Raw genomic sequence first — 26813 nt, forward strand, 5'->3', positions numbered from 1 at the left:
GACTATCTTGTTTCATCTGATACTATACATACTTTTATCTAAGAAACTTATGCTGGCCATGATGATATTAAAGGGAAGGAAAACAGAAAAGTAAACTTTCCTCCCCAAGTCTTCTTTCATAGCCGGAGATTCTAGACTCTGCGGATTAAGTTGCTCTATATTTTTTCTCTGTTCTAGATTATTGGCCTAAGAAACTTCTAAAGAAGAGTGGGGAATAGGAAAGTTTCTTTGAGATTCCTCAGAGAAAAAAAAAAATTCCTCATATAGCTCCCCAGATCTGAAGAACCAAGGTCATAACATTCTACTCTCCACCAATACTCAGATGATAGATAAAACCAGAATGATAAAACTTCAGATCCTTTAATATTACCATGACATAAACTCTGTGAGGCCAACGATTATTGTCTAATTTTTCTATAACTCTTTTTTAGGGCGTGGGACAGTGCCTATCACACAGAAAGCATTCAATAAATGTTTGTTGAATAAATGAATGAATAACAAATCAATGTGTCATTAAATTAAGTCTGATAACAGCGTCAAATTATAGAGAAAGTATTTGCAAATCCCTACACTCAAGAAAAGAAAACATTTTATGCATTAACATGATCACTGAGAAATTGATGTTTTAAAATTAGGCTCCTGCAGAGTTCCATTTTACTTCAAGTATATATCTATATATCTCCAGAAAATCAAACATTATCATTGTTTATATGTTATTGATTTAGCTCTCTGGACTACATTTCAGAGCTGATCCTGCACCATCTCACATTCAGGGCTTTTTGCAGGTACCGGTGCAGGTGCAGGTGCAGGTGCAGGTGCAGGAACTGCTCCAAGAACTCCAGAGACAAAGCTTCTTCTTTGGAGCGGGTTTTCATGCTCACATTAAGAATGTGGGAACTTGTCAGATCTTTCCTTCCCACTGTGTTTCATTTGTTTATTTGTCTTTAACTAGCAAAAGTGAGAAACTCTTTATAGGTCAATGGTTATGAGCAAGGCCCCTAGAGTCAGACTGCCTGGGTTTACCATTCACACCACTTAAAATCTGTGTTATTTCACCTTTCTGAGGCTTAATTTCTCCATGTGTATAATGGACCCAAAGTAATACCTAACTCACAGATTTATTTTGAAGATTGAGTTTGGAGGTGGAAGTTCACAGTACAGTGCCCGGTATACAGTAAGTGTTTAATGATTGTTAGGTTAATAGGTAGTAAGCATGGTGATAACTGTATCCCACCCTTTCTTTTTGCATTCCCTGCTATGTAGTATTCTGCTACCCGTCTACTGCCACCTCACACAAGAATCCCCTGAAAACATGCTGGTATTTGAAAATTCTGCATTCCAATGAAGGGTGTGCGCATGGAGGATCCTGATGGTACCTGACTGTGTGCAGATGCAGCAGCCCAAACTCTGTCTCTGACCCTACTTCTGTATCTTAAGCCCAGTGGATCCCTTGCAACTATATGATTCCTCTGTTAGCAGTTGGTGCTAATGGTGCCAGAGAGGGCAGAATTGTTTCAGAATTCAGAGAGAGGATGGCATGTTAAAATTAGAATAAATATTCTAGATCAAGACCCTTATTCAGTAAATGAGGACAATGAAATCAGAGAAGCAGTGTGCCCAACCCAGGTCTGGCTTACTGAAATTCCTGGCTGATGTCTCTGTGCCCCCAATTCCTGCCCACCCCCCCACCTCCCGAGAATGTTTAGTCATGACAACCAGAAGAGATTTGTTAATCAGGGGACCCACTTTGGTGAAAGGAGATGATTCTGTATCATTTACTGATTAAATAAAACAAATTCCAGTATAACATTTACTTTTCTTTCCGCCACCCCTTGGAGGAAAATTTCAAGAAGAAACAAAACTAACTTGCAAACTACATGTTAAGCATTCCAATATTCTGTTTTTAACAAAATATTTTAGTATTTTAAGAAAAAGAATATGAGGACTTTAAAATGGGGGTCCAATTTGTCTTTGTTATTTTAACTTTTGATGAGCCACATTGTTCTAGCTATATTAATTTGAATCCATCTGGCTCGCACAGAGAGACATTTCAAGTGCTTTCGATAATATCGGGAAGGAACGATCTCATAAGGAAAGGATTTTTTCATGCTGCTGGATTCTTGGAGGCTTTTGCTGAGAATCATCATGTAGGGTGGGGTGGAGCATCGTGCATTTATTTAACAAATGTGTATTGAGTAGGTGCCGTGCCAGGCACCGTGTCAACTACTAGGTTTATGAAAGTGAGATTCAGATCTTATTCTCAAGGAGCATAGAATCTAATAGGAAATACTAGTATGTTAATTAATTACTAATAAAAGTCACAGTAAATGTAATGCTAGCGTATATTCAGTGTGCCCTACTAGTCTTAGAAGTGGCCCCTAGATCATGCTGGGACTAAAATAAGAGATCTCTGAGGAGCTGACTCTTGATGGACAAACTGGAAAAGAAAAACTCTTTGAATTAAAGAACAACGGGAGTCCAAAAGTTTTGATTTTAACTTAGCAGATAACTGGCAAAATCTAATCCAGTCTCACCTCCCTTTCCATTGAAGAATTTATTAAAATCATACAAATGATCACACTCTGGGAATACTCATTAAACACCTGTAAGATTCTATGGGAAATTTTCATGAATCAAAGCCCAGATGTGACCCTATGGTCAAATATTTAGAGACTATTTGAAAGAAGGCTGATTTTTCCTTGTATCAGTTACCTGCTCCTATCTAGTAACAAGATTTCTGTCTATGAGGGAAAAGCAAGAACACTGGATATGTTTGTGGCTCTGAGTGGACCTTTCTAATAGTGCTGGCTTTCATCCTATCTTCTGCCCAGGTTGTGACCTTAGTAACTAGCACATTAACCAGCCTCTGCATGTGAGCTCGCCTTTCCTCTTTATGGGTATGTTAAAATAATAATCTAACTGCCTGACACTTCAGCAATGGGATATTTTTTAATCCAAAAGGCAGTTGTTTCATTAGAAAGAGCGTAAATCTTAGCAAAGTTAAGGTTTTAAGCAGTGGTGAGTTTCACAAATAGTCATAGTCCCACAGAGCACCCTCATTCTTGCCATTACTTTACATTCATGGCAGGTTTAGAACATTCTCTGGGTTTCAGTTAGGAAAGGGGCCTCAGGGGCTAGAGCTCTGATTGGAAATTAATATGTGGAATGTCAGACTTTGATTACAAATGTCACAATTATTTCCTTGGTTAGGTCAGTTTCACAGCTTCATGTCATTGTTCAACAATTTTATTAAATATCCACTTTATGCCAGGCACTGTTCTATATGCTAGAACATACCAGTAAATAAAAAGCTAGGGGTACCTACACACTGTGATTTCTGTAGAACTTGGAAACTGTCCATCATAATGGCACATGTCAGTCCAATTGCTTGTCAGTTCTATCACTTCTTGTAAGTGATAGTAAATTCAACTTTTCTTTGACTCTCAAGAAATAGAAAAACTTTAAATTGGTAATTTTATTACAACAATGACTAGTGTAACAAGGAGCTAATAGAAGAGGAAAGTTAACATAACCAGAAGATGTAAATCTTAAATATAGGGCATGCTTGTTTATAAATATTCAGTATAAGTAGCTTTTGCTACCTATACTTAAAACTTCTCTCTCTCTTTCTCTCTCTATATATAATATATATAATATAAATATATACTTGTATATTTTTATATATCATACAATAAGTCTACAGATCATAAGTGCACGTTCCTTGATTAACAGCTCATTTTAATTTTTTAAAAATTTTATTTTTGGATTACAAAATAATAAAAATTCCCAATATTCGTAAGACTCAGCTGATGTGTACATCCCCAGCTTCATATATAGAAAATGATAAATATCAGTTTAAGATAATGAATTTTAGATTAAAATATAAAAGGCAAATGGCACAAAAATTCCAGGGCCTAAAATAGTGATCTCTGCAAAAAAAGTGATAATACTTTACAGTTCAGTTTAGGATGTAGGTAGTGGTCAATTCTATACATGCTGCTGCATTTCTAAAATCTTACCTTTTTTAGTAGAAAAACTAGAAGGGAAATTGATCACATAAATGCATGTGCACACACACACACATATCAACCCTCCTCAATTCAAAAGGGAATAGAGAAAATTCTGTTCATCTAGTATTTCTCCAGAACCTGAGATGTAAAACTAAAATAAAATATCCCCCATAGAATCCAAAATTGGGATCCAAATTTACACCACACATGGTGCATAAATTATGTGATGAAAACTTATTGTTAAAATAGGTCTAGGCTTATTAAGTTTTCCAAGCTCCTGGCAGAAACCGAACTCCAGATTTCATCAATTAAACAGAAACTACTATAACCCAACATGAGCAAAACCCTCATGGAGAAATAATTCTTGCCAATGATAACCTCATATCAAAAGTCACCCAATACATGAAGAAATGTTTCTACCTAATAGGCAGTTTATTGGCACAACACAAAATAACATCACAGAACTTGATATAATGGTACAATCTGAAATAGGTTCTTAAATAAGTATAAAAATGAGATTGAAAGGATCGAAGATAAAATATAGAAAATAAACCATAAAAAAGAAGCCATGAATAAACAGAAGAGATTTTGAGAAACAGAATTTCTATAAATGAAGACTAGTCATTTAAATTTAAAATGTAGAAGATGATAAATAGCAAATCAGACATGGTTAATCTGTAAACTGAGGATAAATTTGAAGAAATCATCTGAATCCAGCACAGAGATACAAGAACTAGAGCAGTAAATCTCAAAGTGTAGTCCTCACATCAGAATTTCAGCATCACTGAAAACTTGTTAGAAATGAAATTCTTAAGCTCTATCTTAGATGTGTGGAATCAGAGATTCTAAGGATAGGGATCAGTAATCTCTCTGATACATGCAAAATTGAGAACTGTACTAGAGAATATAAAAGAGAGGTTAAGAGATATAGAAACATAGAAATTGTAGAATGTACTTTAAGTATTCTAGGGGAAATTAAATAGGACACATTTAAAATGAAGCAATGTTATAAACTATATGGCTGAGAATACTACCAAAATGAAAAAGGAGAGAGCATTCAGATTGAGAAATAAAATGAGCCACCAACATAATAAATGAAAGCAAGTCCAATTATATATATTATAGTAAGCCTGCAGAGTATCAAAGGCAACAATGTTATTTTAAGGGCAACCAGAGGAATTTACTATCAAAACAGTGGTGTAAAGAATATAGTGAACCATGTTCCCAGTCGAAAATAAAAATCATTTAGTGGATGAATTTTTTTTTTAAACTAACCATGCAAAGTCTTTGGAAATTGTCATCTGGGTATATAGTAAATGAACAACCATTTATTCAAGAAAATCTACTAAATATATGTAAAAACAGTCAAAATATGTGGCACTTAAGCCACAGTTCATTACCATTTCTATCCTACCCCTCCTAGATCTGTGTGATGAAAACTCTAGTTTAGTCATTTGATGACATGGGGCTTCCTCCCTACCTCACTCTCAGCCAAGGGTTACAGTTTTATTCCAGGAACAACATGAACATGTCATTCCACTCCAGCTCTGAATTGCAGAAACTCTATTCTGGGTACTATGAGTGGGAACACTGATCTCCTTTACCTTCCCCAACACCCACTCCAATTGCTGAAGTTATGCCCCAAGCACAACACATCGAGGAAACTGGAATCTAAACAGCGCTGCCCAACTTGCTTAGGGTAGAGGTTCAATGTCAAAAAGGACAAGTTCAAAAGTTCAGGCTCTATTTCCCTGCCCAGAGTACCACTTGTTGAGCACAGGTGTCACCCTAAAAGAAGTGGACCACTGTCTTCGCCCTCAGCCCAGCTAAAGTCACACAGAAGTTCTATCCAGAGGAGAGGCAGACAATAAGAACGAAGAGCTCAAATCTCTTCCTAAATGAGTTTACTTAATTTGGAAGAAACTGTGAGTTTGTGACTGAGGGCATTGTTGAACCCAATGGAGATCACAAAATGAGCAATGAAGAAGAGACTTGTAGCTCTCTGACACCCATAACAAAAAGCAAAATTGTAGATGAGATAGATATTTAATAGAGAAAACCAGAGAATAAGATAAGAACCTTCATGGGTTCGGAGCAGCCTTCAAGACTGGAAAGATTCTCCCCCTGCAAAGGGGTCTTACTTTTAACTGGATCACTCTGTGGAACAATTTATGCCTCAAAGCATTGTTTCAAAACAATAGAAGAATTAGAAAGCAATTTGTGGATGCTAAAAGCTAGGTGTGATATTAATAGAAGCAGACTTTCCCAGGTGCTCAGAGAGACTCTGCATGCCAAGTCTGCACATTCTGAGAAGCAACATCAGATGCTGTACACTACTGGGGAAATAGAATTCACTGAAGTAGTCCAGTCATCTCACATTACTAAACAAATAGACACACAAACAAGAACAAGAGTGCCAAAAGGAGTGAGAAAGATAAGAATTCAGAGTTGCTACAGTATGTGAAGTAAAATATCTAGTTTTCAATTCAAAATCATGAGACATACAAAGAAACAGGAAAGTGTGAGCCATATACAGGAATGTTGTCTGCTTTGAGGCAGACAATAGAATCTGCCTCTGAGAAGGCCTAGATGTCAGATTTAACAGAAAAAAAAAAGAACTGAGTCAAAGTATCCCTTATAAATATATCAAAAAACTAAAGGGAACTATGCTTAAATATGTTGAAAGAAGCTATGAAGACAATGTTTTAGCTGAGATTATAAACATAGCCATATGTAAATTCTGGAGTGAAAAGTTCTGTCATCAAAATATAAAACCCACTAGAGAGGCTCAACAGTATATTTGATACAGTTAGCATACTGGAAGATAAATTGATAGAGATTATGTGATCCAAAAAAACAGAGAGTAAACCAAATTTCTAAAAATGTATAGAATCTCAGAGAAATGTGGACACCATTAAGCATACCAACATGTACATAAAGGGTGTACCTAAAAAAGAGAAGAGAAAGGAGCAGAAAAAATATTTTAAGAATAATGAGTGAAAACTAAAAATTGATGAAAAAATAATCTGCACATCAAAGAACCCCAAGTAGGATGAATGCAAGAAGATCTACCCAGGCATATCAGAGTAAGAATGCTGAAATCTAAAGACACAGAAAATACTGCTAGCAGCAAGTGGAAAGTGACTTTGCTTGGATACAGAAACCTTAGTGAGATTAAGATCTTCTCATCAGAAACAATGGAGACCAGGAAAGAGTGAGGTGACATATTCAAAGTACTGAAAGAAGAAATAAAAAACAAAAAAAACCTGTCAACTAAGAATCATACATCCAGCAAAACTATCTGTAAAAATGAAGATGAAACAAATATAGTCTCAGATAACAGAAGCACTGAGAAAATATATTGTTAGCAGACTCATCTTACAAAAATACTTAGAAATTTTGCCAGGCTGAAAGTAAGTGATCCCAGAGAGTAATTCAAATCTGCATGAAAAAAGAATGATTACTGGTAATGGTAATTATGTAATTTTAAAAGATAGTATAAATGCATGTTTTGTCTCATTTCTACTCTCAACAGACTGATAAAATAATTGTCTAACACAATTTGTATATAGTTGCACTTTTTATATTGGGCATATACCATGCAGAAATCTGGTACACAGACAGTTTCTAACTTTTGATGGTTTGACTTACGATTTTTAGACATTATGATGGGTTTACATGGACAAAACCCCATCCTAAGTTGGGCAGCATCTGGACTTAGGATGGTTTGATTTATAAATTTTTAATTTTATAATGAGTTTATAAAGGTATTAAATGCATGTTTGACTTAAAATGGGTTTATGGTACATCCCATTGTAAATGGAGGAACATATGTGTTTGATGATAACAGCACAGAGGGGTCAGGTGGGACCAAAGCTGTTTTGAAGTATAAAATGACATCAGTTGTCATTTGAACCCATAGGAACAAAAGAAGACAATCAGAAACAGAAAATAATAATAATAATATAGCAAACTTTATAAATACTTCATCTTCTATTTTTCCTGGTTTTAATAAATATAAAATTATATGAAATATCATTTATAGTAATATTTTATAACATATAAATGTAATATGTAAAATGATAATAGCATGAAAGGAAGAAGATGGAATTGAGATATATAGGATTAATTTTTTATATTTCATTATAATTAAGTTAGTATAAATCTGAAGTAGATTCTGATAACAAACATATGGTAAGCCTAGACCAATGACTAAGAGAATAAAAACGTGAAAACAAATGTAAAGTAATTAAAACATTACATCAGAAAACCTTGGCTTAACACAAAAAAAGTCAGTAAAAGAAGAACAAAATAGGAGGAAAACACATGAGACATATAAAACACAAAAAGAAAAATGGCAGACTTAAACCCAACTGTATCAATAACAACATTACCTGCAAATGCATTAAGGGCAGGATTTTTTAGACTTTATGTATTAAAAAAAAATTCTGACAATATTCTGTTCTCAGGATGGAAAAATAATTTGTATCTTTAGATTCAAATATGGGAACAGGTTGATTGTAAGAGGATGAAGACAAATATAGCAGGCACACAGCAATCATAAAAAAAAACTGACCTATACTAACACCACGTAAAATAGATTTTTGAAACAAAAATATCAATAGAAGGATATTTTATAATGGTAACAACATCAATAAATCCAGAAGGAATAACAATTATACATAAATATACACGTAACAACACAGCCCCAAAACTCATAAAGTATATAAGAGTTGAAGGGAGAAAGGGACAATTCAACAATAGTTAGATATTTTGATATTCTACTTCAATAATGGATAGAACTAGAGAGAATAACAAAGATATAGATACTCTGAACAACACTAAACCAACTAAAACTAACAAATATACAGCACTTCACTCAGAATACACATTCTTCTCTGGTACTATGTAATATTTTCAAAATAGACAATATGCTAGACTATAAATCAAACTTCAGTAAATTTAAACACATTAAAATCATAAACCATGTTTCCTGATCACACTGATATTAAATTAGAAATCAATGACAAAAATAAATTTGGGAAATTCACAAATATATGGAAATTAAATGACACACTCCTAAATAACCAGAGTCAAGGAAGAAATCACAAGATAAATTAGAAAATTCTGAGATAAATGGAAACAAAAATACAACATACTAAAACTTCAATGTATAAGTGGAAACTAAAATATTGCTGACAGAGACATTTATAGCTTTAGACATTTATATTGAAAAAAAAGAAAGATATCAAAGTGATAACCTATTGTCATAAGTAATTGGAAAAGGAAGAGCAAGCTCAACACAAAGCAAGCATAAGACAGGGAATAAGTATGTGAATAAATGAAATAAACATAGAGAAATCAACAAACTCTGGTTCTTTGAAAATATTACCTAACTGACAAGAATTTAGGATAAGAAAAAATGATAAAAAATTCAAATTTCAAAATCTAAAGACTCAAATGTGTTTGGAACTGAAGCTCTGATTGGCATACAGTTGCAATACTCTTTCCTCATTATTCCTTTATTTCTGTGTGTTTGGTACTGACATCCTCTTAATCAGTACCAAACACACATAATTTGAAAGAAATTAACAAATAAAGTATATTTTATGCTTTGTACACATAAAAAGTAAACATAAAAGGAGATTAAATTAAAAATTTCAATACTTTTCACAAAGAAGAGCTTAAGATTCAGAGGGCCTTCTTGGTAATTTCTACCAAACATTTGAAGAACAGCTAATACTAGATCTTCACAAACTCTTTTTAAAAAGGAAGAAATTGTCTGTGAGATCAGTATTACCTTGATATTAAAACCAAAGATATCACAAGAAAAGAAATCTACAGGCCAATACTTGTTATGAATATAGATACATAGACACAAAAAATATTGAAAAAATATTAGCAGACTAAATCCAATAACACATAAAATGATTATACTCTATAACCAAGTGGGCTTTATCCCAGGGTTGTAAAGCTGGTTTAATATCCAAATATCAATAAATATAAAACACCATATTCATATAATAAAGGGAAAAAAAACTATACAGTCATCTCACTAGATACATAAAGGTGAGTTCGTGTCCTTTGTAGGGACATGGATACAGCTGGAAAACATCATTCTCAGCAAATTATCGCAAGAACAGAAAACCAAATACCGCAGGTTCTCACTCATAGGTGGGAATTGAACAATGAGATCACTTGGACACAGGAAGGGGAACATCACACACCGGGACCTATTGTGGGGAGGGGGTAGGGGGAAGGGATACCATTAGGAGATACCTAATGTAAATGACAAGTTAATGGGTGTAGCACACCAACATGGCACATGTATACATATGTAACAAACCTGCACGTTGTGCACATGTACCCTAGAACTTAAAGTATAATAAAAACATATATATATATATATATATATATATGTAGAAAAGAAATCCAATCTCATTTCACAGTTAGAAAAAAAAACACTCAACAAGATAGGGAAAAATGATAACTTGCTCAACCTGATAAAGGACATCTATCAAAACTCTCAGTTAATCTCATACATGAGGGTGAAAGATTGGATGCTTTCTCCTAAGATCAGGAATAATACAAAAAGTCAACTGAGATTATAATAAATGAGAACAAGGACACAGACCTTACTTCAAAATGATATGGTTGTCCCTAGAAATGAAAGAAAATTAACTTTAAAACTTTAAAACAATGAAGATATAATAGTGAGAATATAATATATATAAAGCTCTTAGCTTTTTACATTCCAAAACTCTTCATCATAAAACAAAGTCTAGAACCAAAATCAGGAAACTATAGAAATTCATCATAAAATGTGTAAAATGTTCAAATAAATGTAGGAATAGATCAGCCATCTGGTGGGAAGAAGTAAATGTATCTAATATTTTCAAAATTCTGCAAATAATATATATGTACCAAACATATTTGAAATCCTGATGACATTTTTTACAAAGTTATGTTACAGTTTACCTTAAAAATTTCACCTATGAACTTTAAAAGATTTGAAAAGAAATACTGAGGGAGTATTTGCTTTAATTATTAACACTATTGTATAGCTTTTATGACATTATGCCTAATAGAAACATCACTAGACTGTATGTTGGCATCTTCATTTATTCGGTGAATAGAGCCAAACATTTCAGAGTACACACTGAGACTGAGAATGCACCTTGAATTCCCTTGTCATCTTCCTTGAGAGGGTAATTGCAAGGGGCTAGCCCTCACTGTCTGGAGAGATGTGTATAAGATGTCCTATGTTTGGGGGATTAACTGGTTCAGGTAAGGTAGGGAGTGGTTCTTGGCCTGTAGCAGGCTTGGTGCCCAGTCCGTAAGGTCACCGCAGTGTCAAGGCTGGTTTGCACCTAAGAAGTGACTGTGTAATGGCTAAGACTTCAAAAAGTACGGATCTTGTAACTAAACAAGATACTGAAATATCTTATTCCTTTAAAGAGACACTCTGAAGAACTTCCATCAGTAACAAAGGTAGCAGGCACAAAAAAAGACCTGTACTTTGCCACATCATCATAACCTCACCTTTCAAGACTGTTTTCCTGGTAAGGTCACAGTTTATCCCCTTCTAGCTCAAGTCTTCTATGAATAAGATTTCTCTTCATACATGGAGAGAACATGCATGCTATCTCCATGTTTCTCTCCATGCATCTCTTCATGTTTGGGGAGTTCTTGTTTTCTACCAGGGAACCTTAAATGTACTACATTTTATACTTTCTCATACCCAGTGGGCTATGCCTTGATGTCCAACTGAACCAGGGCACCATAGCCAGAACTCTACCATCTTGTTCCCATGAGATAACAGAGACTGTGCTATTCTGTCTAAAACAAACAAACAAACAAACAACCTCAGTAAGTGTCAATAAACCCATTGAAACATTCATTTAGAGAAGCCTGGCCTTTATGGCTGGGAACCTTAGCTGCTGAGGGAGATGATTCCATTTTAGCATCCATAGCTGGGACATGACCAGAACTTGATTCATCTACTGTACTTTGAACAGGATATGCCAAGGAGTTTTTTAAACCACAATTCAAGGCAGAGAAAACCTGAACACTCCCATTCCAAGAACTCGTAGACACTATAGAACCCCTGACTAAATAACCAAAGATTGAAATCTTGGGGTGGATGATTTTCTGAACTGCAGACTATCACTATCAAGTTAGAGGTCTTTAGAATTTGTACACTTCTATCATACACCTATAAAAGTATGTCTTCTGAGTAAAATGGGGAACCAGTGTTTATATGACACACCTTTAGTGTGTGTATTCTCATTTAATCTTACAACATTTCTGTATTGACAACTTAAATTTTAACTTTCTCTTTTGGTCATATTAGGCCTTCAAGTTTAGGAATGCTGTTCTTAAATGTTATTTTGCATCTGCATCAATTTCAGTCCTAATATACACACTTCTCATTTTAGAAAGAAAAAATCTATTTTCAAAGAAATTAAAGCCAATAACTTTGTCCTGCAATTCATAAATTCTGAGAACTTCAGTGAAATTTCCTTGTTTGCAGATCTCCGTAAAAATGTTTGTCAAATGCTCCAGAAATTCCTTCCTCACTTCCAAAGTCCAAAATAAATAAAATGAATATTGGCAATAAACATAAAAAAAGATTTCCCCCCGAGGTTTTGCATCCTCACCTAGTTATTTGGTTCAGCCCTGAGGTGGATGCCCAACATCTCTGGGGGTAGAGGTCTCTGACCACAGTCATTGGAAAGGACCAGATTAGACCTTTTACTTTTGAACTGCTTTCAGTGGTAGAAAGTTTTCCTTTGTCTTGTGTTGAAATTAACTTCCTTGTTCTTCTTTGTATGAATGTGTCCTCTGGAGTGCTATTGAATGAACTGACACAGTTTCTTGCCTCTGAGTTGCTGTAGTTGCCTTCTATCCCAATCTTGCATATTACATGTCTTTTGTATAGTGATATTTTGAATCTTTCCCTGCAACATTTCTCCCATATCATTGGCCCAGATTTGGTCATGTTACTACACCCTACCTGTGGCATCAGATGATAGGGTAAAACTCATAAAACGAGGTGATGCTTTGGGGGTTTTTGTAAATGTATCATCAAGTCATAGTCATGGCCAATAACCAATTCAAGCTATTTCCCTCTTCACCTTTCCTGCCTGTGTACTTAATCGACTACTATAGCCTGAAATATTCATGATTTCTTACTCATAGAATCATCCATCACATGTGATTTCCCGCAAAAACAAGCAGGTTTAAAGGAGCAGCTTTGTGCCAAAAGTCTGCAGAGTAAAGACTATTTTTTCAGTCATTTCACAATACCCTGAGTTATTGCTGTGGTTTATTAATTCTAACTCTGTTTGTTTGACTTCATGTTTCAGTATAAGTTACTATGAGTCGGTTTCTGCAAGGTAGCGATATGTTCTCAACTGCTTTTCTTGTCATGTGTTCAATTAGTCATTTTAAAAAACACATTTATCACTACAAAGCAAAGCTAGGATTAATGCTGATCTGCTTCTTTTTCCTGGATTAGTGCATTTTCCAACTGTTTGTGCCTCAGCATATGGCCTCTATGTTCTTTTATTAAGAAAAAAAGAAAAACATTTACATTGGCCATCTTCACTGCATTGTGTTAAATGTCATCTAAAAATTCTATGTGTGCTCTGACCATCACTTGTTCATATTTGAAGTGCCCATGATATTATTTACTGAGACATTTACTACAGCATTTGGGATCCTTTTGATCTAAACACCCTCACATATTTTAAAATGTGTTTCATCTTTTTAATTTAGTTGGTTCTGGGATTCAGGTTTTGGAATGCTATTCTTAAATAAATCACAGTTGATGATAAGAAGTCAAAGTTACTTCCTGAATTTGTTTCAGAGCTTTGGAATATGGAAAGCAGAACGCATGCTATATTTAGGGTAGACTATAATGTTTTTCTGTGGATTCAACTTATTTTGTTCCTCTTATGAGGAACAAAATTGAACAGTCTCATAGATGGCAGAATGGTCCATGTGTGGTGTAGTTCTGTTGCTACAAAAAAACAAAAACAAAAACAAAAACCTGCTTGAGTCTATACTAACAATATTCTATTTATTTCAATCTTATGTGCAACGGCTGAGAGATAAGAGCTGTTTCAGTGAATATCAAATCTTGCCCAGAGGAACACATGCATTGCTCTGTCTGTCTATATAGAAACTTATCTTGGCTTTTCTGCCCATGCACATCTGCTGGTGTGCCATGGCTCAGAAGGCAGCAACCACTCTCACTGAGCACCAAGGGGAAGTGAAGTTGGTCTTGGTACTATTTTGCATAGAGTCCTTGGTCTGGGCTAAAGACAAAGGGATAGACTTCCTGAGATGCTCCTGCTAAGGAAAATCAGATGATAATAACTATATATTTGTAAACCACCTTATAGCTATACTATGCAGAGAATATTCACAAATATCATTTCCTTCTTGTTTCACTGCAATCATGTGAAGTCAAGTAGTAGAATTTTTTTTTTTTTTTTTTGAGATGGAGTTTCACTCTTGTCACCCAGGCTGGAGTGCAATGGTGCTATCTCGGCTCACTGCAACCTCCACCTACCGGGTTCAAGTGATTCTCCTGCCTCAGTCTCCTGAATAGCTGGGATTATAGGCATGTGCCACCATGCCTGGCTAATTGTTGTATTTTTAGTAGAGACTGGGTTTCACCATGTTGGCCAGGCGGGTCTTAAACACCTGACCTCAAGTGATGCATCTGCCTTGGCCTCCCAAAGTGCTGGGATTACAGGCGTGAGCAACCACACCCAGCCGACATTTTTTATTACCTGTTCACCACCTTCCCAGGTGTTTACCCTTTCCAACAGCTTCAACTTCTGCTTGGGAATCTCTATAGGTTCAAATAAGCTGCTTCGTTTACCCACTCTAGGCTGAAACTCATAACTGAATCTAAGCTAATCCACTTGTTTAATTTCCCTGGTCACAGTGATTGGGACAGGCATAGTCATGGAACATACGCTGATCCAGTCAGGGTGAATCTCAGGAAATTTTCTAAGCACTCTGGAATGAAGACATCACGTTGTTCACATCTCACATAAATGACAATGCATCTTATTGTGGAAGCTTCTGGAACACATCTTGGGATCATGAGGAAGAGCAACCATAGGATAAAGCTGGTACATTAGAAGGCTAAGCAAGGTGGTGGAGAGAAATCAAATCTTTGGAATATTGGCACTTTAGTAAAAGTGTAGGAATAAATATTTTCTCTGGGACTTTTAACTGTGTGAATCAAATAAATTTCTTTATCATAACAATCCATTTAAATTTGGTTTTAAGTTATTTACCTCTGAAAGTGAATTCATTAAAAGGGCTGTCTTTGATGAACTCTCCTACAGACAGAGCCTGAGTCAAAGGTTTGCGTGTACATAGCTAATTTAAGGTAAAATTTGACAGGATGATGCGAGTGGAGAAAGAAATTCGGAGCAGGAGAAAAGCCAGTAAAGGAGGTGTTAGGGTAAGGAATCGCAGTAGGAGTGCTACAGTAGGCAGAGCAGGAATGATTAACATTTTTCATTTCAATGTGTTTTAGAGAGGTTAAATAAATATCTTCAAATCCAAAGACTATAGGCAGTGGTTATGTCACAACAGTGCTAAAACCTGAGATTTATTGAACATTCACTGTAAGAGGATTATGCTAAGTTCTTATCGTGCACTATCTCATTTAATCTTTAAAATAATCTCTGGAGATAGTTATTATAATGCTTAATGTATTTAAAAAATGAAATTCTGGGTAGAGGAAATTGTGTAATTTGCTCAAAGCCACATGTCAAGCATGTCAGAGTTATAGCCCAAATTCAGGTCATTCGGACCCCAACACTCCATGCAACACTGCCTTCTACCCAGCCACAATAGGTAAGCCAGCAGGGGAAGTAGTAGTCACCAACATAAGGAAACACTACTATTATTGAAAGAAACACATCTCTAAATGTCCTAGGTGAATTTATAATCTTATTTAATTTAAAAACAAAGATGTCCTACTTTCTCAAAGATTCAATTTTATCTTTCAGTAAGATGAAAGGGTTCAACCACAGTATCTCTAAGAGCCCTAATAATTCTTAGATTATATAATGGTCTGATACAAGCTTTTCAAATGCGAATATAAGTGAGTTTTAAAACATTGTCCATATGTAAGTGCATCTGAGAATACATTTTATTTAATAAGTAAAATTGCAATGTGTATTTGGGTGTTTTCAAGACTTGAGGGTAAACAAGGGCTGTGTGTGAAACAATCAGATATAAACACAGATTAATACCATTCAGTCTTTCAGGGACATTTATTGAGTATCCTCTTTAGGTCAGGTACTATGCAGCCATTGAAATATCAGTCCCTGGAAGCAAATAAAAACAAAAAGACACCTAAGAGTCATTGGCAACCAATTTCATGCCACCAAACGAAGTTTCTTTTCTTAAGTAGGATGAACGTAGTGCAGGCCGAGAACAGAAAAGATAAAACAAATAATCTAATCCTAATTTGCACTTCAGTTTTTGCCAAATTATAAAACTGGTTAGAGACTTATTTAGGATATAAAAATTTGTGTGAAAGCCTCTGAGCGGGCGCGCGCATGTGCGCGCGCGCGCGCGCGCACACACACACACACACACACACACACACACATAGAGGTATCTATAATATGGCAGTATCTCAATATGGTTCTCTCTAAGGAGGCAGCATTCACTGGTAGAAAGAACAATGATTTTGGAATTAGGCAGATTTGGAAATAAACCTTCCCTCAACCATTTTCTAGCTGGGTAATATCACTTTACCTCTCTGAGTGTTTCTGTTTTTTGAATGACTTAACTACAAATTTTTCAGCTAGGTTGATGTATACATAGTTTCTGACCTAGGTACTCAAATAGATTAATAATAATAATAAGAAGAAATAGCTACTATTCATTGAGGTATTTTTAAAATCATTTAAAGTATGGGTTTTGAGAAACTGTTTCCTTGAAAAATAAAATCCCCACAGCCTAAATCACAAAGGAAATTAACAGTTTTAAATGTCACAAATGATTGTACATAATTAATGACCACTGGCAAGATTTAAAAAGGAAAATCTAATGTGAGTGAGTGATTCTCCCTGGGATCCAAAAATTAATTTTAAAAATATTGGTACTCAAGCTAAATTAACTTAAGTATAGAGACCATTTTTCTATTTTAGCATCTTTTTTTCCTTTGCTTTAATCAAATAAACATATAAAAATAAAGGACTTAGAAAGCATATTTTTCCGAGTTATCAAACATAGCCATTACAGTTTTAAATTGCTGAGCACAAAGGCTGAAGCTTACATTTTGGAAAACCATAAATACTAAAGCAAAGTTTCGATATGCCTATATCATTTACCTTAGCTGGTGTTAGTTCTTATTATCAGAGTTCAAACAGTTGTATAAAAGTGTGTCCAAGAAATTGATATGATATGAATTATCTATTTTTTCCTTTTAATGTTGACGATAAACTCCATTTACAGGTATGTGATTTGTCTCTCTGTAACTCTTCATGTATTATGTTGTAAAAATTTTGTTGTATTGTTAATGCTTGTATTAAACCTAACTTTTTAATGTATTTATATCTTTTCTCCTCGGTAAGATTATAATATTATTGGTAAAAGATTCTGTGTCATTCTATTCCCCTTTGTAGCCTCTGAGGTCAGGTAGCACATATTCTTTGCGTACAGCAGGAGCCCGATGAATAACACATTTAGTGCTGGGCTGAAATTTTGCTCATCTCTATATTCATATTCATCTCTTTATGCTGATTTGTTTCTGCTTTATAACTCCTGTTCCTCCATTTGACTTCTCTATCATAGTCTCTGTTTTATCAAATTCCCTCTTCATTTTAAATCAAATCAAATCCTTCTGTTTACTTTCCACTTACATTACCGCCTGCAAGTGTCTATCAGGTATACTTATACCTAGATTATTTATGCTGGGGCTGTAATGCTTTTCACAATACCATATGCATCAAAGATGCTTCCCAAAGCAAAACTCCCATTTTATTGCATCTAGTCAATTTTGCAGGCCCATAACTCCTCCCAGTTGTCATTTTCACAATAATACAAGGGAGGACATTGTTTGTATGAAAATTTTACAAAATGCCTCTCTCTGTCTAGCCCAATTTTTAGTTAATCATATTTTTATTTTATTTTATTTTGCTGGTTCCAGGTAATCATTACCCACTTCACATTCTTCTGTATTTGAAATTTCTACAGGCTCCACCTCCTTTCATTCAAATTTGGTTCATTTTCTACATGAGCTTCCCCTCATGGACATTTTAATCAGCTGCTCCATGTACCAAGAAAATGCTTTGAAACATAAGCAGACTAGATCTCTAGTAGAATCATTAATAGAATGTAGAATTTGTTGCCGATTTATCTCTACCTAAGTAAAAGGCAGAGATGTGGATTGTAACAAATCTGTTACCTTACTCTAACCTGTCATAGTGGCAACCAGTTACAGTATGACTTGCTTTTCTTTTATATACATAAAGGGGTTGGTGATGGGTGAGAAGATCTCTAATATTCTTATTTGTAGGCACTACCCAGTGTGTACTTAGCAATTGCATGATATAGAAAATATATCATTTTCTCTACTGAAAACCTCTTTATTTTATAATTATTCAATGGTAAGGAAAGAGGCTTTATAAAATTCTGACTGAAAAACTAGAATGTAGAGCTATGGAACTATTTTTGGAGGATGCTTTCTCTGATTTTTAAGAGTTCAATTTCAAAGGAAGTGTCTCAAGCAAAGGGCATATCTCTTTCCTGAGACAGCTTCTAAGAAAGGCAGTGAAAGCTGATAGGGAGGACTTGTTCCTAGGATCTAGCCACCAGAGACTTATCTTTGTACATCTACTGGCCAATGAATAGGACATCTCCCAGGGCCAAGATTGAACTTAAAAAAGGACTGAACATCTGTTGTCATGTTGCTAACAGATTCCATATACACTTGGTTGAGAAGGAAATCAAGACTGTCTTTAATATTAACTATTTTTGAATTTTAAAACATTGGGTCTGGGGACAGTGGCTCACGCCTGTAATCCCAGAACTTTGGGAGGCCGTGGCGGGTGGATCACAGGTCAGGAGACCAAGACCATCCTGATCAACATGGTAAAACGCTGTCTCTATTAAGAATACAAAAATTAGCCAGGTATGGTGGTGGGCACCTGTAGTGACAGGTACTCTGGAGGCTGAGGCAGGAGAACTGCTGGAACCCGGGAGGTGGAGTTTGCAGTGAGCTGAGGTCACGCCACTGGACTCCAGCCTGGGTGACATAGCAACACTCCATCTCAAAAAAAAAAAAAAAAAAAAAAAAAAAAAAAAAAAAAAAAGGAAGATGTTCTCTAGAAATATGAATATCCAGATGTGGTTATTAGAATAGCCCATTTAAAATTATTTTTGTCCAAAAAAACTGGGGACATATGGTCACTGCAATCACAGCACACCAGTTCTCTCCGTAAACTCCATCCTCTGGGCTGTGCATGTGTACTTCCTAAGAAGAAATACTGAACAGAGGTGCCTCAAGACTAATCAGATTTAGTAGGGACAATCTGCTTTCCTGTTCATACTGAGAACAAAATCAGACCTAAATTGACTGATCCAGAATTAAGGACTTTACAAATTTACAATATAAACAGTGACATCTTGTTAGGGATCTATGTGATACATTTAACCATACTAGTTTTCCAAACAGCATTTGTGAATGCACTTTGTTTTTTGGGAAGGCTGTTAACAATGAAGGTTGGTTGAGGAAGATTTCTATTTTTATGTATCTTTATTAAAAAGGCTTGAATTTAGACATATCTAGAGAGTGCCACCTTGTGGGTAAAAGGCAGTAAAGTCAGATGGAGAAAAACATATCACGTGTACATTTTCACTATTTCTAACTGATTGTTGTCTTTATATTTAACTAAGTCTGACAACCCAAATATTTCTTCAGTCATACAGAGAGAAAATTATAAAAGAAGAAGTGATACAAATTAACCTAAAGATTACAGAGAAATATTTTTCTGTTTCAATATTATTACACAAGAAAAATATAATGTTGCAAAAATATATGTATATATACTGTCATATATGTGTCTGTGTATGTGTGTGTGTATGCTTTTGCTGGTGGTGTTCATAAATATACCAATACAAAAAAATCAGCAAACCATCTTGAAGATACAAATATTAAATCTAGCTTCATATTTTGATTTTTTGGTTCATCCTCAATCCCACACAATTATTAATTCTCAGGCACATGGACTAAAAATCTCAGCATAAAAATTTATTTCTTGATATGGAAGAAAAACACGGTTATGCACAAAATATGGTACTGCAGCATTGCATTGATGGCAACCTCTTGTTCCATACACCATGTTAACATTATGCAGCTTTAATGTGGAAATGGAACATATCTCATTTCTGAGGGTACCTGGTTTGAGCCAGGTTTTTATACTCTGCAAATCATATATTGTCATTGATTCTAGAATGATAAGCCAAAAAGAGATCAAAGACAAATAATTTTGAATAAATCTCACCATTGATGTTTATGTCTATAGTTGTTTGAAATTTGTCTCATTTGAAGAGCTAAAGTTCAATTCCTTGACTCCGCTGAATTGTTCAGAAGAAAGAAGATTTGGAGACAAGGACCTTTTAGTAATTATTATAAAGAAATCAATTTCTTCATGGTTTACCAACTATTTTTGAATCTTGATGAAAGAGATAGTGAATATGCCAGCTGAACTCTATTTCTAACTTCAGATGAAACTAACTGTTCATATATAAAGCTGATTTGTTCCATAAAACTTTTAGTTTAGTTCTTTATTTTCAAAATGTCTATGTTCATGTCCTTTCCTGCCTCACACCCTGACTCTGAGCCATTGCACATCCATGTCTCCATCTGTCCCAGACAAGTCTCAGAGGTATATGTCACAAGGGAAAAAGAGCAGGTGGTTTAGTTAGGAAACACCTTCCATTTCTCTTGCTATTTCTCTTGTTTCTTTCCATCTTGTCCATGAAGCCATTCTTGACTTTTTCTTCCTCTCCAATCTCCCTCCACTTAAGTCTCCCGTAAATCTTCACCACACAATTAAACCCTTAATTATATAATGTGATGTGTGTCCTCGAATTGTTTTACAAGTGTTCGTCTTGTTTTTGCACTATATTGTGAGCAGCTTGGGAACAGGAACTATATATTTTACTTCTTCTAAATCCTGCACAGCATTCATCAGAGTGCAGTCCTCCATAAATATTTTAAAATAAAATTAATTTGGAGGATGACAGGGCCTTGGCCTTGTCCTGTTTAATATTTGGGGAAATGACTTAGAGGGCCTAAAAGAAATGCTTTTCGAATTTGCAGATATCCTAAGGTTGGGGGTGAGAACTAAACCCTAGTGGGAAAGACAGATATGCATTCATTAAGATTACCATGCATTATCAAATATTAGACTAAATGCTGTCAGAAAAATTAAATGGAACTTCCTGGAGGAGTCAATAGATACTGAGAAGCAGGTTTTGAGCAAGTAAGAGGGTATTCTGGACAAAGATGGCATGCACAAAACAACAGACTAGAGAATGAGGTGGAATTGCTTGAAGAATGATGTGCTCATGGAGGCAGAAATGTATGTGGGTAGGTGAGATTTGTAATCTATTATTGCATGAGTTATAAATTAAGTACAGGTTGTAAAGAACATTATGTACCTTGCAAAATGGCTATGATTTAGATACATGGATTTTGTATATTTCAGTATTTCTCTCCTTTCTATTCCCAATGCTGCAACTCTAAAGTTTCTCTTTGTATCTTTAAGGAAATAATATAATAACCCCCTAATTAGTCTCCCCATCCCTAGATTCTTTCTAAATAAATCAGGCTTCCACACAGTTGAGTAATATCATACCTTTACATGAAAACCACTTGTAATTTTCCAGTTTCCACCAAATTGAAAAGAACCTCCCTGTAACAAACTAACCTTGGCAATAGGACCTTGACTTAAGTACCCTACATTCTCTATATTATTCCTTATGACACAGTAAGATGTAAATTATCTTGCTCCCAGAGATATACCCATCTTGGAAATTATCCATACTTTCCAGTTACTCATGCTTTGCATTTGTTTCAAGTACCCTATTATGTGCCTACCAAATTCTGTCTCCTTCGGGTCCCATCATGAGGGACAAATCCTTCATCAGTCATCCTCGGAAACCCACTAAACCATATGATTTCGATCTCCTTTGAATCTCTCAAGTCTTTGCTTATACTATAAGAACCTGAAACATCTTCTGTCCTATAACTATATAATAGTTATTTGTGTTCTTGTCACCACATAATCACCATCTCTATCTCACCTTGTTCTCTCCTTGACAAAAAAAAATTTTAAAAAAGATGTGGAATATAGCAATCTTTGCAGACCCCAAAGCAGTAGGCATTAAGAAGACCTTGCTCATACCAATTTTTAGCACTGTTTGCTCTTTGGTGACCTGCTGACACTAAGAATGTATTACAGAATCTGACACTCTATGTCCTCTACAGAGTCCACAATCTAGAGGGAGAGAGCTTACTAGGTATATACATAATAAAACAAGGTGGAAAAATGAATTGGGGAATATAATGGAATTCCTAAGTATGAATTCAGTATGGAAGTGGCAAGATTCCAGCATTCAAATTGAAATAACGTGGTCAGGTGCAGACTTTGAATCTTATCTCAGATGTATGGTAAGTGGACTAAAGTAACTTCCTGGGCATGTAGAAGAATAAATTTCATGAAAAGGGATGAGGGCATCCTAGACTTCCAGGGATGGGTGGGTCCAGTGACATTCCTTACCAGGATCCATAGGCTGGATAAACGGACTGCTGAGGCCCTCTTTAAGAGCAGAGCAGTTATGGATTGTTTTTATGTCCATAAAGAAACATATATTTCTTATAGAATATTTGGAAAGTAGAATTTTGAATACTTGCCTTTTAAACAAATTTATAAGCATATTATTTGAGATTATATTACATCATGTTTGAATCCTGACTTTTTTCCCCTACCAAACAATAGAGTTGAAAGATTTCTCCTATGTCATTATAGAGTCTTTAAAAAGAACAGATGCTACACTATACCTTTGCATCATAATTTATTTAAATAGTTGAGTGGGACCACTTTTAAATACATCTAGGTTTGCATCAAAGGGTATACAATTAGCTATATTTTTAAAATTGGATTAAGTAGTGGACAACAGCGGTTGGGGAAAACTACTACTACCACAACTACTTAGTTCCATCATCTGTCAACCTCAAGTTATTTTAATGTTATTTCTGCCTAATGTTCCTCCCCTTGTGTTCTGAAACATCACCAAACACAACACATAATTGGGACCTAGGCTGATAGAATGTGTCCTCTTCTGTAGTGAGACAACTTCATTAATTCATTTACTTTCAAAGATGAATAACTCAAAGCAGAGATTTCCCTGAAAAGAGATAACACCTCCTTTCAGTACAAAGGGCCAGCTGCTTTATTAAGGTGGACTTCAGATAGGAAAGCAAAGGAGCAATTCCCAAGGAAGTCACCGGGAAAGTGTCCATTTGTTCTTAAAGGCATCAACCCCTCTGCTCCGAGCTTTTCTTCTCCAGAAGGAAGCACAGAAGAGGGGCATGGAGTGGGCACTGAGTCATGCAGGACTGAGGTCTGCTTCATGAGCAGATTCTTTCATCTCTATCTAGATCTCATTTTACAAATGCAGTTGTTATTAATTTTAAATAATTAATGTGGGGTTTGAAAATAATAACAGCAAAAACAACAATAAATCACCCTTAAAACTGATGAGGAAACAATATTCTTGCACAAAGACTGCAAGAGGCAGGTATGTTCTATAGAATGAAATGCAAGTTCTAGCTACATGTGGATACTAAGGGAGCCTATTTTTAGATGGAAGGGGGTCAATGAAAGAATGAAAGACTGTGTCTACTGATAGACACAACCTCAAACCTACCTTAATCATGGATTATATGATTCCTTTAAAGTCCTAAGATATAATCTCATATATGTCAGATAAAGATATATAAACTTAGGTGTAGAGGTATATATAGACATAAGGACATATACACATGCATAAAAAATTTAGTACTTAGCCAGGAACCCAAAAAAGTGCTAAGTACTTTATGTTCATTATGTTATTTAATTTAGTAACTCAAAAAATCTATTATATCCCTCATTCTTTAATGAAAAAAATGAGTCTCAGATTTGCCATTGATCTTACACCTAGCCTTTTAAACCGAAAGACCATATTCTCACCATACTACCAGTGCTGCAGCTGCTACATTTTTTTTTTTTTTTTTTTTTTTTGAGACTGAGTCTCACACTGTCGCCCAGGCTGGAGTGCAGGGCCGTGATCTCACTCACTTTCTGCAACCCCCACATTCCGGGTTCAAGCGATTCTCCTTGCCTCAGCCTCCCGAGTAGCTGGGATTACAGGCGCTTGCTACCGCACCCAGCAGCTGCTATTTTTAATAGCACTGATATTATATTTCTCCCATGCCACTTTATTATCATTCATTACATTATTAGCATCTATTTATTGAGTGTTTGAACTACATACTAAGCTAAGCAATTGATATATGTTATCTCCTTTAAACTCTGTGGTACCCTGTGATTAACGTCTAGTGAATAAGTAGAGATCTTGATTATTGTTGTTTACTTGATTGTTTTTCTTTTCTTCAGGAAATTCCTCTTCCCTATTCTTTTGGGGCTGCCAATGAAACAGATTTGCTCTTCTAGATATAGGGACAGACAGGAGAACAAATTAGCACAACCAGATTCTCTGTCCCAAAAATATGAATCTTAAAAAAATACAAAGGAATGGCCAGGTATGGTGGCTCACGCCTGTAACCCCAGCACTTTGGGAGGCTGAGGCAGGTGGATCACTTGTGGTCAGGAGTTCAAGATCAGCCTGGCCAACATGGTGAAACCCCATCTCTATTAAAAATACAAAAAGTAGCCAGGCATGGTGGTGCACACCTGCCATCCCAGTTACTCAAGAGAGTGAGGTAGGAGAATCGCTTGAACCCTGGAGGCAGAGGTTGCAGTGAGCTTAGATCGTGCCACTGTACTCTAGCCTGGGTGAGACAGAGAGACTCTGTCTCAAAGAAATAAAATAAAATAAAATACAAAGGGAGATGCAACATAGTTGAAACCCAGCTATCTGTTCAGAAACACCCAGTTTTGCTGTGGTTTTTACTCTTCCCGACAATGCTCCATTGCTCAATTCTTCCTTTCATGCTGTGAACTACAGTAAATTCTTTTTCATTGTAACCTAAAAAAATTGTTTTTCAAATATCAGTCACTTTGATTCCTCTTGCTTGCATTCCAATTACTACCCTCTGACTCACAGATAAGGCTACTGAAGTTCAGAGACAAAACGTGATAGCAATGTTTGGAGAGGACAACTGCAGAAACTCATCCAACTGGCAAGTAAAATTTAAATGCATTTCAGGCGGACCCCCAAGCCTGTGTTGTGTTGTGCAGGTTTGCCTCTTAACAGGGCTTCTAGTTCTTCTCATGGAATCTAAGCCATTCTCAAAGTGAGGGAAGACTTGACAGTACTATAAAGATACCCCTCCCCTCTTTTTTATTAGAAGCAGGAGTGCTATTCCTAATTTTCAAAACTTGGTCAGGCAGTCACAACTGCTCTTATCCACAGTGTTGAAACAGAGGTCGACAGACCACTTGTGGGGCCAGATACAAACCTGGATCCTGAAAATCAAGTGGTCTGAGCCAAGGTGGCCAGGGCAGCTGGGGAAACTAAGGGGCTCAGGGCATGGCTATTTACCAGCTGATATGCAAATATTTCTGCTATGTTTTTAATAAACAAAAAGATCAGACGTAGCCAATCTAGTACACATGGTCTGAATATCAGACCTGAATGGAAGGTGATCTTTGAAGGGATATTTGTGAAGAGAATCGTAGTAAAACACATCAGCATGAAAAACAGCAAAATCGGCTCCACCTGTGGCTTCCGGTGTGTATAGGCGAATCTGAAGATTTCTTTACCTTGCCCCCCAGTACTGTCATGGGTACAGATGAGAGGTAACCTGGTGGGTGTTCTGAACATATTTTCACTCTTATTTCTACACCTAGACTGGAATGGTATGGAATATTTATAATTATTTGAGGAAAAATTTGACAGCCATCTACGTAGTGAAACAAATGAGGGGAAAAGTTGAGAAAAAAAGAAAGAAAATGTTCCAGAGATTGGCAGTGACTAATTGGAAAACATAACCAACCTACTGGTGGGCATGTCTGTGCTCCCACTGGCCTGCAGCCAAGGTCTCTGCTGTCCAAGAGGTGGGGAATGAAGAAAGCCATTTCCTCCAGACAGAATAGATGCAAGGGAGCCTCCCTGAAGACTTCTGCCTCTTAGGCTGAACGTGTAGAAAGGAAGAGGCTGTTGAAGGTGTGCAGAAGCTCAAACTCTCCACCCCAGAGGCAATTTCCCGCCTAAGGCTTTGTCTGAAGAAACAGTGCTTTCTGTCCTGTTTGAGATCATATTTCTATAGGAATACACATACCCTTTATGCTACACTGATCTCTGGCAAAATAAATTGTCTCTATATGTTTACATTTACGTATATATTTTTTAATACAAAGTGCTGTCCAGTGTCCACATAGAGGGCTCGTGTTGCACAGGCTGAAACTCCCATGCTTCATTAGGCCTATTTAAAATACACAGTTATTGCATGAAACAGAGAAAGCAGACTTAAGCCCTGTTTCCTTTCCTCATTCATTTCTCTCTTGGAAATAACAAATAGCTTGT

General features: G+C 35.8%; 1 long non-coding RNA gene across 1 annotated transcript in view; it reads left to right on the forward strand.

Annotated features, from left to right (window-relative positions):
* The window catches only part of LOC119627865 (uncharacterized), a 51147-nt gene that overhangs the window by 18814 nt on the left and 5520 nt on the right, over window positions 1–26813 (forward strand). The gene's annotated exons all lie outside the window — the stretch shown is intronic.

This window comes from Chlorocebus sabaeus, chromosome 9, assembly GCF_047675955.1.
Source record: "Chlorocebus sabaeus isolate Y175 chromosome 9, mChlSab1.0.hap1, whole genome shotgun sequence".
Classification (NCBI taxonomy): Eukaryota; Metazoa; Chordata; class Mammalia; order Primates; family Cercopithecidae; genus Chlorocebus; species Chlorocebus sabaeus.